At 40.7% G+C, this 15,105-nt stretch overlaps 1 non-coding gene across 1 annotated transcript; it reads right to left on the bottom strand.

Annotated features, from left to right (window-relative positions):
* Positions 1 to 10,713: 10,713 nt before the first annotated feature.
* LOC122644404 lies at positions 10,714 to 10,820 on the bottom strand. Its single transcript, XR_006330335.1, has one exon. It is a non-coding gene; the product is annotated as a small nucleolar RNA R71 (small nucleolar RNA).
* Positions 10,821 to 15,105: the final 4,285 nt, after the last annotated feature.

The following is a 15,105-nucleotide window of genomic DNA, read 5'->3' as shown; positions in this document are numbered from 1 at the left end:
ATTCCAACTTTATGATATCCTCTCAACTTACATCAAAAGGTGTGAAATCCAAAAGATATTTTAGATGCACGTGCGAACAACGGCGAATGGCGGCACGATTATGAAGACTCTCAAGGGTAAAGTCATCCAAGTGATGAATGCAATTCAGAAAGGGAAGTAATTTATGATCGGTACCTAGTTCTGCCGAGCATTAAACCTATCATCACCCAGACATAATGACAGGCAAAGATTGCAAATAATCGGGCATCCAGGCCGAAGCGCCGCTGCATGTGATGAATGGATAATTCTCCCCATACCTCATTTTAGGTAAGGGGAGTAGGGGGCAAATGATACACCATACTTTACCTACCCAATCCGTGTTTGACGCGTGGAGCGATTTTGATTACAAGCAACCGGCCCACGACCAAGATAGATCAAACCACTAATGAAACGGTTGTACTGGTCCAGACATGTCATCAAGATTAGTTGAGAACTTCCTAGTGGATGGAGGCTGGTAACCATAATTCACGTGCAAGAAGATTTTGGATCCCTCTTTTTGGGAAGGTTTCCTAATCCGAGCACAGGGGGACCACCTTACAGGGAAGGAAAGCTTTCTGGCGAATCCAAAGGAGGATCAGAGAAAGAGGGCTGGGGAGAAACTTGTATAAATAGGGCTCTTTGCACCATGTAAGGATATTTTTTTTTTATCAATAAAGAAATCAAGAAACCCTAAAGAGTAATCTTCGTTTTTCATAATCTTTTTTCTAGCTCAGTCAAGCTTGAAAGTTGCAGTGTTTGAGTATTTCCTTCGAGCATCATTCTTTGTGCAACACTTGCCAAGTGTTTGATGTGTATAGAGTGCAAGAGAAGGATAGCGAAAGAGATAATGAAGCACACAAAAATTTTGAGTGGTTCGGATCCTCTTCGATCATACACCCGCTACCTGAATTACCTTGACCAAGGATTTCCACTATTCATGATCCCTTTCAATCGGCAAGAATCAAACCTTACACCTCTCAATCATAGTCTGTCGGATTGATTACCCTAATCACAATCCGTCAGCCCAAAGATTCCATTTAGAACACTAACCCGTCAATCCTAGGATTTCCTTCACATAAGTACATTAGGTACAACTGAACTTCTTCAAGCTCAAACACAGTAACAATGGGTTCTTCTTTCAAGCTTGAAAACTATAACAACACAAACATACTTTGAATCACACAAGATAATCTTAGAGTCCTTTCCTCAAAATGATATTTTCGTTCAAGTGTATATGATTTTGATGCTTGAAGTATAATTCAACTTGGACTATTATATAAGCAAACAACTAGCTATTGAAAATCTTATTTTTCTCAACAAGTTTGAAAGAATTAAATTCATCCAATTTCATCTTATAACAAACTTCAATTTCCAAGAAATTTAGTTGCTGGAAGTGTTCAACATTAATGAATATGTTTAGTGTTCCTACATAGCTTGTTAGAGTCTATTAAGTGCTTTAAATGATCAAGAGAATTCAAAGCTAGCACTTCCATGAAGCATTAATTACTTTACGCTTGGTTATCCGTGTCACACCCCAAACCACCCCCTAGGAGGATTAGGTAGGAGACCCGAATTACGTATCTGCAATCCGCCAAATCCCATGGATCTAGAAGCAGTTAATACATTCACAAGCACACATCCATAGCATTACCACATGTAAACTCAGAGTGCTGCAGAAACTACAATTGCATTAAAGGATAAAGAAGCATAGCAGTATAGGAAATGATTGTTATATACATAAGTAAGCTGGATCATTCCCTCTCTCACACCCACAAACTGAACAGTAACAGATACTAAATACATTAACTGAAATAAAAGGAAAAAATATATACACAGGGCGAGACAACTCGAGCCCCAAAAAGAAAGAGAAAGACTAAAAGTAGAAACAGGGATAAACTCCTGACAAAGTCAAAAAGGAGTCCCCAAGACAAAAAGCAACAGTATCAGCATCCACGTCAACACCCTTCACGGGTCAGTCCTCAGTAGACACCGAGAACACTCGGACCATCGGCACAACCTTCGTCGGGGTCCACACCAATATGGTCATAACCACCAAGGCTCTTCTCTGCGTAATGAGCCTCCCCGCCATAGTGACATCCACCTGTACAATCATCTAATAGAAAAGCATATATAACAGAGTGTGAGCTCCACTGAGCCCGTGAGTAAAACATATCATCATGCATGCATATGCAACCACAATCATATGGATCCTACATGAAAATGCAGTCCAGTTATTATTAGCCACCTAACATCACAACTAGGGCAGGTTAGTGCTACTACAATCCCCAATACATATATCCCTGGTGCGGGCTTTTAACCCCTTCCCGCTATACACCCATTGAGTCATCGGAGAGGACCAGTCAACTCCCGCATTCGTTCACCAAGGTCAGCCCGACCAACCCTCTGTGACTAACTTGTGAGGTAACGGTCTCTTTTTCTCTTTTCTTTTCTTTTCTAGCTTAAAGCCTGGCATATAGCTCATATTCTTTTCTTTTCTGGCTTAAAGCCTAGCATATAGCTCACAGTTCTTTTCTTTTCTGGGTTGAAGCCTAGCATATAGCTCATGTATACGGTCGCTCTTACAGGCATCCAACACCTTAACCCCTGTTGGCAAGGGTGCGTAGCGCGGGTAATGAAACTCTAACCCCATGTCTATATGGCATCATATGAGTCGGGTGGTGTCAATCGTATCCCATACTACGGGCTGCCACAAGCCTCATTTTCAAGCCGGCTACAGCATCTAGTCTAGCATTCACAATCAACATAGAATATTCAACAGAATTGTTCAATAGTCACATAGTGTTGCAGTGTATTTATAAGACTTGAATTAAACATGCATCATAATATTAATGTTTATGAAAATTAGATTCGGCATATTATTCATGTTACATGCACATACACGTTGACATTTCACTCACCTTAGCCTGGTTCTATGAGATCAGTTGCAGTTTCAGTTTCGACTGCAGTTTGGCAGTGCACCTCGAGCACGGGGTCAAATCCTAAAGTATTACATTAGACATGTTATTTAATATTTAAAATTGTTCTTGGATGTCCTAGTGTTGATCTAGACTCATTGGTCTGACTCGGTGCTCATCTGACATTAATTGGAATTCTCTGGGCCTTGCACTAGGCTTTAGGCCTATGTCCTGGTGCATCATCCAAAGAATGTGGTTTAAGGTCAGTATGGTATTTTACCATTGTAGTACATGATTCTAGGTCCCAACAGTCTTAAAACACAGTCCCCAGGTCAGCAGTGTTGTAGGACCAACACAAACAGGGTTTCCAAGCCCTACGGGGCCCACTTGGGTACCCAAGGTACAAATAAATGTGGACAGATTGAGGAGGGGTATTTTGGTCATTTATCACCTCCTTACACTATTTACAGTCCATTGGTGGAAACCCCCTGGTTAGATCTGCATATCAGCCCTGTTCAATTCTCTGGACTTTGCACTGGGTGATGTGTGTGCATCGCCCAGAGCCTGTTTAGAACGTGAACAGGCTCATTTTCATGGGTTTTGCACCATAGGCAGTGCCATGGTCAACCCCTTATGCATGTTGGCTCATTGTGGACCTCATGTGGGGTAGTTTTCCATGGTCCACATGGATCATGACCTGGGCCTAGCACTTGGCAGCCAGGAGCTGCCCAGATAGCCCTGTGAATAGTAACCTAGCTGTGTTCCAGCATATGGGCATGGATTGGGCTGCATGCAAGGGTTATCCCACGTGTAATAGGGTGGTCTGAGGCTACTGCAACATAGAGTTAGGCTGAGAGCAACCTGTGTGCATAGATTCAAGCCCAGACTGCCTGTTCTTGGTGCAATAGTGCAGTGCAGTCTGGCACAGAGATGGATTTCGGTCTCAGGAACAAAATAGCATGAAAAGCATTGAAAAATCCTCAGATCTTCCATGCAACATGTTTGCATGTTGGATCTGAGGTGGTACATGGCAGCCCCCAGGTGATCTGGGCTGTCCATGACTAGAATTACTTTCAAAACACTGAGATCTAAGGAGATGAATAGAGAATAGCATAGCAGCATACTTATGGTATGATTTTTATACTTGAATCAGGTTGGGTAGGCTGTTGGAACAGATTGGATCCAAGGGTGAGCTCCTCCCCTTCTTCTCCTTTTCTTTTCTCTCTTTTCTCTCTTCTTCCCCCTCCCACGATTTGAACAGTGTTTAAAGTCCTATTTCAGGGCTGGGGTCCCCTATTTATAGACCAGCCCTCTACTGAGGCCTGTTTGGCAGCTTAGGTCCATTCCAAGAATGCATTTTTAGACTGATTCTCTATCATTCTGGGCACTCTGGTGGGGTCCACAGGGGTCCAAGGGTATGTGATGGTTCCCAAGACTCCCATCAACCTATGGAGGGTGCCCATGGCCAGTATGGGTGGTCTCCACACATCTGGTGATTAAAATACCCATTTTTACTACTCTGGGAGATTCACTGGGTGATGTGTGCATCGCCCAATGCATCAACCAGAGAATACAACAAAACTGTTTCTTAGTGGGGCTTGCACAGGGGCTTGGCCCAAGGCTTAGGCTTTACACATACACCTTACCTAGGGTAATTTGCATGCTTTTTCAAGTGTGGGCCCCATATTAATGAGGAGGAGAGAGAATACCTAGAGTTCAAGCCGAACATTATGCTATGTGCAGTGCAGTAGCATGGAACAGCAACCCACCACCTGGTAGGTGTGTAGGAGGTCATTCTCATAGGGTCAGCTACTGGTGTGATGCTCCACAGAGTGTTTGGATGCCATGTCAGGGGTTCCTGTCCTTCAATCAATTCCTAGCCAGTCAGGGGCAGGTTTGACAATCCGTACGACCATTACTAAAGTCTGTGAAACATAAGACTAATGGACAATGCTACTATTAAGCACCGATGCATCTTGCAGACGCATAACTTTTAAGCATAATTTAGATGCTGAATTTTATCACACACCCCCGGAAATGACAACAACTGGACACAGATGATTAATGACGTCCTTTGCGGACACCCCCTCAAACCTAGAAGAACAAAAGTTGCCCAACATACGGAGGCAATTATGGGAGCTGCGGCCAGGGCGCTATGGTCCAAAAATTAGACTACGGCCATAGCGCCTCTGTAACCACGATTTCTTCTATGGTGCTACAATAGCCTATTGCGGCTTCGCGGAGTGCCAGGGACCCCTCCCCTCTCTCATTTTTGGGGGAGAGCAATTTTCTCAAGAGTCATGTCCCAGAGTCCCCAGTTTTCCTATTTTGCTCTTCGAAGCCCTGTTTCACTTGTTTCAGCCCGAAAGCCCTATTTGTCACACCTAAACCACCCCCTAGGAGGATTGAACGGGTAACCCGAATGTCAAACCACATCCGCCAAATCTCCAAGATCTAGAAGCAAACACCACTCATAAACACACACAGACATTCACTATAAAGTATAGTAAAGACAGAGTGCAGTGGAAAACTAATGTTTTATATATACATAAATGAGCTACCTAAATACATAGATTGGCCGTAGCTCACAACCCACAGTGTTCACTACATACATGACCTTTTCACAGCTTTACACCAAGATACAAATAAACAAAAGATGCATTTGTAAGTTATACAAAAGAAAAGTGCCAACAAGCCATCCACAAAAAGAATGTTCTATGAACATCAAAAGAAGGATAGCCACTATCAGATCATCTCCTCCAATCTAACTCTGTGCATCCGCATTAGAGGGATCACCTCCGTCGGGGTCCATACCAGAATGTTCACGATCACCATCATCATACTGTCCAAAATGATCCTCCCATTCAGGGAGACATCCACCTACAAAATCATCTAAAAAGAAAACATTTCCCGAGGGATGAGCTCCACTGAGCCTAGCAAATGAATAATAAATCATGCATGTACGCACAACACATCATCATAAAACTATATGCTTGTGTTCAATTTTATTACTCTAGTCTGCCTAGCAACACAACTAAGTCACTAGGCATATGTTACTTGCACCAATTCGGGCAACAACCTTTGCTTCTTCCTATCATCACTTTGGTTGCAACCTCAATCATTGCGGATGGGACCCACGCTAGTCCAGGAGCATTGACTCCCTCCCTTGGCAGACCCTAAGATAACCATGACAACTTATCCCAGATTCTGCCCTCCTTGGCTTTCAGGAGGCCATGATCACCCAACACATGCACCCCTATTGGTAAGGGCTGTAGCATAAGGGTATGTTCAACTTAGTCATATGATCTACATGGTAAGTATGAGTTGAGTGGTGTCAACCGTATCCCATTCTACGAGCTACCATACACCCCATTTTCAAGTATGAAATGTACAGTGCTCCCATAGCCCATACTACGGCTCACCATACCCTTCATTTCCAAGCCGACTACGACATCTAATCTAGTAGTTCATCATTATGCATTAATATCGTCAAGCATTATATCAACGCATCCATAACCAATTCCACAGTCATAACATTAATTCCAAATTTTCATAAGCATTTAAATAGAAATATAAAATTGATATCAATAAAGATAAGTAATTTTATTATCTTCAAAGTGTTCACAGTGTTACTCCTACAGGAATGATTCATATCCACTCACCTTGGCTATACTCCACTTGCTCGAAAGACTACCGGTCTTCAAAAGTACTTTGATACGCGTCGCTGAGCAAGTTGTCAAAGCCTAGGGTAACTAATTCAAGATTATACATTAATGAGTGTTCAATAGTTAAAGGAGTCTAGGGATACCCTAGGTTCAAGTTTCAAACCAAGGCCAGACTCAAAACAGATAGGACAGCAGCAGTGGTCGATTGGTATTGGTCAATCCAATGGACCAGTGGCAATGGACCAGTAGAGCTGCAGTGGCTAAAATCTGAAAAGGGCTTATGGTTTCACACCAAAGGGGTCCCTAGGTACTGTTCTAAGTCATTTTAGGTGTTAAAACCATGTCTTTAAACCATGGCTTGCACTGGCTGATTGGATTGGTCTATCTAATGGGCCAGTAGCAATCAACCCATTGCTCAAGATGCAATAATAGAGCCAAGATGGTGTGTTTTATATCATAGACTATACTAATGGGTTCCAGTAAGGTGTCACAGACCTTGGGGTAGGTCAAAGGCAACACAGGTTCAGGTTTCCTGTAGTGGTCAATTGGTACTAGTCCATCCAATGGACCAATACCAATGGACCAGTAGGGTCACAATAGCTAAAACTGAAATGGTTTTCAGGGTAAAGGGTATGGATTTACACCAAAGGTTTCTAGATGGTATTTCAGTAGTTCCATCAGGGTTTTTGGTCATGGTTCCATTTTAAACCTGATTTGGTTGTCCGAAATACATCTCGGGAGTCTGTTCTTCCTCACAGGGCAGTTATAGAGCATGGTTTTCATCTGGGTTTACATGCAAGGCTTCATGCATGGCATCTCAGGCCAGTGGGTAAGCCAAAGGCAACACAGGTTTCAAATTCCTATAGTGGTCGATTGATAGTGGACCACTGGCAATCGACCAGTACCTGTACAACCCAAAAATTTAAAAGATAATACTGGTTTGGCTTGAATCTATTGATCTACAGCTTGCATGGATGATTAGGAAGCATAGATAGGTTACTTAGAAGGAAATTAACATATTCCAACCCTATGATTGAGCATGCATAGTGATTTGGGGTTCATGGCTCATATGGTTGTCATGCATGAACACTATTCAAAAGTCTATAGATTTGTACATGTATAAGAAGGTTTAAGCAGTTCTATAACAGTTCTATTACAGCAGGTAAGCCATGAATTCATTAAGTATAGTAACTCTTACACCTATAAGGCTCATTCAAAGTTAGCTATGGGTATGAGAAACGATTATCCAAGGCTGGAATTTGCTGGAGCAGCATGCATTTTCCCATGAGAAAGGTAGATGAAGGGTCAACCATAGCATTCTCATACTTGTATGTAAGAATCCTAGTACCTTGATGAGCACATTTATGTGTGAAATCTTAGGGCATATAGCATACATTTTTCCACATTGGACAGAGTTACTTTGGTGCTTTCTTGTGCTTTTCAGGTTTTGGGCTATTCTGAACTATCGGGAGTTGCATGGCCCAATTTACATGTAAAATTATCATTTTTCTTTCCATGGCTCTAAATAAGACCAAATTTGGAACAATATGGACGTGACAGAATGCAAGTACGCATCCGTTTAGGCCTCTATGCAGTTGATTAGTCTTTTCAACCCAAGAAAGGATAATGGGTCAGAAAGATGCTGTAGTGCAAGCCTATAGTCATTCTACCACTGCCCAAGGACATTTTTGACATTATAGAAGATATTTCTAAGCAATGGTGGAGATCTACTGCAAGTACAAGGCCATTTCGATAATTTTGCATTCTTGAAGAGAGAGAAGGACTGCTACCCACATGGAGGGACCCACACTGCCACTAGATTCCATAGTTTTGAAGGCCCACAAGGTGTCCATGATTTTTATTGGGCTGCATCCAATGCCCCACGATTTTTAGAGGACACATTGGGGATTTTATCATTTGTTGAGTGGAAATCCTAATCATCACTCTCTCTCTCCTCCAACTTTTCAAGGGCACTTTTGGAAGTCTACTTGGGATAGATTTATTTTGAAAAATATTTTCTCATCTATAGAAGGTTGAAAAGTCAAAGATGCTTTGATCTCATTGCTTGAAGAAGATATCTACAAAGAAAAGGAAGCACAAGTTAGAATTGAAAATTTAGTTTTCTAGAAATAGAAGGTCTATGTAATTAGGATTTTTTATTTATCTTAGTTTCTATTTCTTTTATTTTTCTTGGAGACCAAGTTATGTAAAGGAGGAAGGAGAAGAGAATATTCTCTTTTCTTAGGGAATATTTCTCCTACCACTTCCCTCTTCTCTCTTCTCCTCTCTTCCCCCTATAAATACTCCTAGCCCCTCTCTTATAAAGGTGTTAAAAATTTTTAGTGAAATTTCTTCTCTTCTTTTCCTTCTAAATTGTGATTTTTGGCTTTCTAGTTTTTAGTTTTGATTTCATAAGATTAGTTCTTTCTAGTTCTTAGTTTTAATTTCATAAGTCTAGTTTAATGGTTGTAATAGGTTTAATTCATGCTTTAATGTCTTCAATATGGTTGTAATAGTTCTAGTTTAAAGCTTCCTAGTCTAAGTTTCAATGTTGATGACAAGACTTGGAGATTTAGAAGAGGAAGCCATGGTAAGTTTATTCAAGTATTCATGCAAGCAAGTTTAATCCGGTTCAAGCATATCAAGGTATCTCATTCTCTAAACCCTTAATCTCATTCTCCCTCTCCTCTATCTCTCTCTATCTTCTTCTTCTTCTCCCTCTATTTCTTTTATTTTGTTTTTATATGGTTGTGGTTTGTGGATGCACTTTTATTCCCTTATTTCTTTTTATGTGGTTATTATGTATGGCTGCATTTTTATTCCTTTCAATTCGCTTTAGTTTGATAGGTTAGATGCTCATGTGTAGGACGCCAATTTAATCCCTTAGAATGCATAATTTGTTAGATACTTGTGAGTTAGGATCCGTTAGTTTAATCTCCATTAGTTTAATTTAGTACTTTAATTAATTCAATTCACTTTGCATTACTTTTAAGTTAGTTAAATAGAGTGGCGTATATCTCCTCGTGTTCGACCCATAGCTACGATTGACCCGTACGCTTGCGGTATTATTTTAACTCAAACAAGTTTTTGGTGCCGTTGCCGGGGAGATTATTGTCCACTTTATTTTTTTGATTTTTAAGTAGTTCAAAGTGTTTTAGTTTATTATCTTCTCTTCTTTTTCCAAAAAAAAAAAAAAATTCAGTTGTTGAAAACCTCTTCTTGTTTCTCTTCTGTTTCAAATAGTGTGCACCCAATCTAAAGTCCTTCATATGCTCCAACCCTCCATCTTTTGGTATCCCTCATAGAATTAAGTTACTTATGGCGCTACATCTTGACTTGGTGGGGTGGATTGGCATGTGACTTATTTTTGGAGATGACCACTCTTGATAACAGGAAAGCGATATAGTGAGAGCGTTGAAAACATAAACGTATAGTAGACCTCCACTCTACATCAGAATCTACTTGGAGTTGCCCATAGGTGGCTATAGAAGACTATACGGGTTCCCTTGCTGTCAACCTATATGGCATCCTTACAGCTTTTGAACCATTGTTTCGATTTTTGAGGGATAGATGCACTATCTACCTTGGGCTCCCTCTTGTTTTTAGTATTTTTTTTTAGTCGTCTATTTTTCTTTAATTTTTCTAAAGGATCCCTCAAATCTGTTTAGGTGGCTAAGGTGTGGACTCGTGATTCAAGTAACCATCTTATTAGAATACCACCTTCTCCATCACCTTTGACTATGGGTGACCAATCACCTAAGACTCTTAAGGATAGGTTTTACCTTGTTAGGGCTGCACAGCCCTCTTGCATCAATCTGCCTGTTGTTACAGGGAACAACTATGAACTTAAGACCCAATTCATTAGTATGCTACCCCACTTCCATGGGATGGCCAATGAAGATGCCTATCTTTTCCTTAGAGAATTTGAGGAGGTTTGTGTTCTAATTAAGGTTCAAAATTTAACTGATGATGCAGTGAGGCTGCGGTTCATAACCTTTGCACTGAAGGACAAGGCCAAGAAGTGGCTCTATAGACTGTCAACTAATTCCATATCTACATGGAATGAGTTCACTATTGTCTTCTTGAGAAAATTTTTCCCTCTTTATAAGACCAATAAACTCAGGAGTGACATACTCCAGTTCAGGCAGAAACCACATGAGTCCTTCGCTAAGTTCATGGAGAGATTCAAGGACCTCCTTTTAGAATGCCCTCATCATGGTATTGATTTGTAGCAGTTTTGCCAAATTATTTATGAGGGTATAGACTTTCAAACCAAGCAGTTTTTAGAATCTATGTGTCCTTCAGGCTTCACCTCTTTTTCTGATGAGAATGAGGCCTAAAAATTCTTAACCAACTTGGCTGACAAGACTAGGGAGTGGGAATCTTCCCAAGAGGCTGAATGGACCACTAAAGGATATCTTATTGAGGAAACGACAGCGAAAGAGGCCAAACTTGACAGCCTCATAAAAAGGTTGGAGTCCATAGTTCTTAAAGAGTCGATATCGGTTAACCAGGTCAACCAGGTGTCAATATGCAATTGGTACCATACCCCTGGACATCTTATGGAAGAATGCCCCAACACCTTTGCGGGTAATTCCAACATCAAGAATGTAAGTGCCCTTTACCAAAATAATCCATATAGCAACACTTACAATCTAGGATGAAGAAATCATCCCAATTTCTCCTGGAATCAAGGGACCCAAGCAAGCCCATCCAACTTTAACCATCAAGGCCAACTTGGTGTCCACAGGCCCAACTATGCACCACAAAGCTAAGGAATGTCTCCTAACCCCTTCCCCCCCTCATCCTCATTTAGGACTTTCTATTAATTCTGCTAGGCCACCTCTCCTTGCTTCTTATCAGCCACCCCCAGGGTTTATCAATACAAGAGAGGCAACAAGAATGAGTGAGATGGAAAATAAGATAGCCCTTCTCATGACAGGTCAAAACAATATAGAGAAACAGCTCACCCAGCTTGTCACCATCGTACATGAGAGGAAAACAGGAAAGTTACCTAGCCAACCTAAGCCAAATCCTAGGCATCAGGTTCACACTCAGCAAGGTACCCAAGCTCCTCCACTCAATGTTGCACAAGGCCAACAGCATCAAGGGCCTTCCAGTCAGGTAAATGCAATATATGCTTTAAGGAGTGGCCGTGAGTATCAACAGGCTAGTATGCCTCAGTCTTTACCATCTCATACTCCTGTTGACTCTCCCCCTTCTGATGAGGCCATTGAAGTGCCTACTGTTCCTGGTTCATCTGATGAACCTGAAGAGATTCTAGATGATTTGGTTGAGGAAACCAAAGATGATTCTATTGAGGAAGCGAAAAAGACCATCCTTGAAAGAGTTTATACCCCACCTGCCCCTTTTCCAAATAGGTTGGTTAGCAAGAAGTCTCCTTTTGTGGAGAAAATTTTAGATGTTTTTAAATAGGTTCAGGTGAATATTCCTTTACTAGATGCTATAGCCCAGGTCCCCGCTTATGCTAAAGTCCTCAAAGACTTAAGCACCCAAAAATGGACCACCAATGTGCCCAAAAAGGCATTCTTGACTGCTATCATTAGTTCTCTCATCTCACTGCCAGTAGCAGCCAAGCATAAGGATCCTGGAAGCCCCACCATCTCTTGCACTATAGGCAATACCACTGTTGATCATGCCTTATTGGACCTTGGTGCAAGTGTGAACCTCTTACCCTTTTATGTCTACCAACAACTGGGATTGGGAGAGCTGAAACCCACCAAAATCACTCTTCAGCTTGTAGATCGGTCGGTTAAAGTTCCTAAGGGAATGATTGAGGATGTCCTATTGAAGATTAGGGAATTTATTTTTTCTGTGGATTTTATTGTTTTAGATATCCAACCTACTGCCAACTTTAAGGACCAAATCTCAATTATCTTGGGTAGACCATTCCTTGCCACTAGTAATGCTTTGATCAATTGCAGGAATGGTCTCATGAAATTATCTTTTGGCAATACCTCTGTGAATTTTAATGTGTTCAGGTTGGGCAGGTAGCCTGATATGGATGAAGATGTACATGTGCTTCAGGAATTCCCAGATGATGAGACTTTCTTTTTTTATTTTGATTCAAGATTTCAGGGCTGTACGGAGGAATTGGAAGGTGTTGATGATACCACCTCCATTCCTCAACCCTTCATATTTGATTCCCCCATGATTGTCCCGTACGTTGATTGGCCCAAACCTCCTAGGTTTGATGATTTTATTGAGGAGGACAATGTTAGTCATGATGCTCCTCAAGCATATCATCGTGATCCTGATTTGGAAAACCAAGTTATGCAAAGGGCAGATATTTTTAATGCTAGGATTGATTTGAGTGAACCTCCTATTTTTTATGATTATCTTGATGAGGTTACTGATATTCATAATCCTTTTGATGTTTACTACCATCCATTCTTTGTTGGTTTTTGCGATAATGACATGCATTTTATATTGACCATAGGAGGGAATGAGAGGATTTGTCTATATGGATTATTGTTCACTGTCTTCATTTTCCACTGTCCCATGTGGGAAGATTTTCATGTTGTGCTTAACTTCCATCTTATGTCTCGCTTTACTAAAATTCATGGTCGCGTATTTTCTGGTTCTGAAGCTCTTTCTACATTTACTGGCCATAGATTGAGGTTTCTGTTGCTGACCCTAGTACTTCTTGTAGAGATCATGACTCTTCATGATCCTCTTTATTGATTATATCTGATAAGCCCCCTCATCTCATCCCTTGTCTTTATTCTTTCTTTTCTGCATGCATTGAGGACATTGTATGAATTAAGTATGGGGGGGTGTTGGACTTTATTTGTGAATTTTGATTGTGGCGATAGTTTGGCTATGTGCATAAGTCTCTTTGATTGCAAAGCGAGAGAAAGAGAGAATTAGGTGCCCTAGCATGCGAAATAATAAAGAAATTCCTTTTCAAGAATGGTAATTGGTTTGTATCCGGTGATGGGGATTAAGTTTGAAAATATGAGTGCTACTTCATTTGATGGTTAGATTCCTCTATGTGTTTTATGGATCCTTTGATCTTTTGGCTAGTAGTTGAGACCAATTTGTTTGTGGCAAGGCAAGGCATAAAAGTGAATGAAAAAAAAAAGAGAAACAAAAAGAAAAGTGGAATTCCTTGGGACTAGACAAGGCATTGTGCCTCATGAAGCAGAGTGACTTGATCGAAATTCCTTGGAAGAAAACTCAAAAAAAAAACTCTTGCATCAATGTCTCAATGTCTTATGGATATATACAAAAAACGAAGCTACCAAGTATTTGGGTGTCTGGTGTATGCTCCACCATGTCATTCAGAGAACAGTAGTGGAGTAGAAATAGAGTTTACTATTGTGAAAGAAAAGCTTTTGCCTTAATGCCTGAAAAAAAGAAAGTATGGTAAAAAATACTCGAAGCCTAAGTCTTTGGTTCCATCGATGCTATGAGTGATTTACTTGAAGGTGAGTAGTGTTCAGAAGATATGAGGAGATCCCTTAATCTTGGTATATGCTAGTTGCTTGAATTGATGTGGGGTGATAAAATTCAAGTGTGGGGGAATCTTTGGCTCCTTAATCTTTAGTTAAGTATTTCTTTGAGATTGTGTGCACTATCTTACTTATGCCATGAGAAAGATTTATATCATTCTTTTTTATTTATTGAATTTTGGGTGTATATTCACTGCAAACACCCACGAGACACAACTCATCCACTCGGGAAAACCTAGGGGTTTAAAGGCTTGTTGCACATGCTAAGTGCAACCGTGATTCCTACAAAAGTGAGTTAGGATTTTTGCATTTTAGGTTAGTTTTTATTTTGCCTTACTTGAGGACAAGTAACGTTCAAGTGTGGGGGAATCTGATGAGCACATTTATGTGTGAAATCTTAGGGCATATAGCATACATTTTACCACATTGGACAGAGTTACTTTGGTGCTTTCTTGTGCTTTTCAGGTTTTGGGCTATTCTAGACTATCGGGAGCTGCATGTCCCAATTTACACGAAAGTTATCATTTTTCTTTCCATGGCTGTAAAGAGGACCAAATTTGGAGCAAGATGGATGTTACAGAATGCAAGTACGCATCCGTTTAGGCCTCCATGCAGTTGATTATTCTTTTCAACCCAAGAAAGAATAATGGGTCAGAAAGGAGCTGTAGTGCAAGCCCATAGTCATTCTACCACTGCCCAAGGACATTTTTGACATTATAGAAGATATTTCTAAGCAATGGTGGAGATCTATTGCAAGTATAGGGCCGTTTCGATAATTTTGCATTCTTGAAAAGAGAAAAGGACTGTTACCCACATGGAGGGACCCACACTGCCACTAGATTCCACAGTTTTGAAGGCCCACAAGGTGTCCACAATTTTTATTGGACTACATCCAATGCCCCACGATTTTTAGAGGACACATTGGGGATTTTATCATTTGTTGAGTGGAAATCCTAGTCATCACTCTCTCTCTCTCCTCCAACTTTTCAAGGGCACTTTTGGAAGTCTACTTGGGATAGATTTATTTTGAAA

Source organism: Telopea speciosissima, chromosome 10 (genome assembly GCF_018873765.1).
Source record: "Telopea speciosissima isolate NSW1024214 ecotype Mountain lineage chromosome 10, Tspe_v1, whole genome shotgun sequence".
In the NCBI taxonomy this organism is placed as follows: domain Eukaryota; kingdom Viridiplantae; phylum Streptophyta; class Magnoliopsida; order Proteales; family Proteaceae; genus Telopea; species Telopea speciosissima.
The sequence above is the reverse complement of the archived record's forward strand: the minus strand, read 5'-3'. Positions and strand labels throughout refer to the sequence as shown.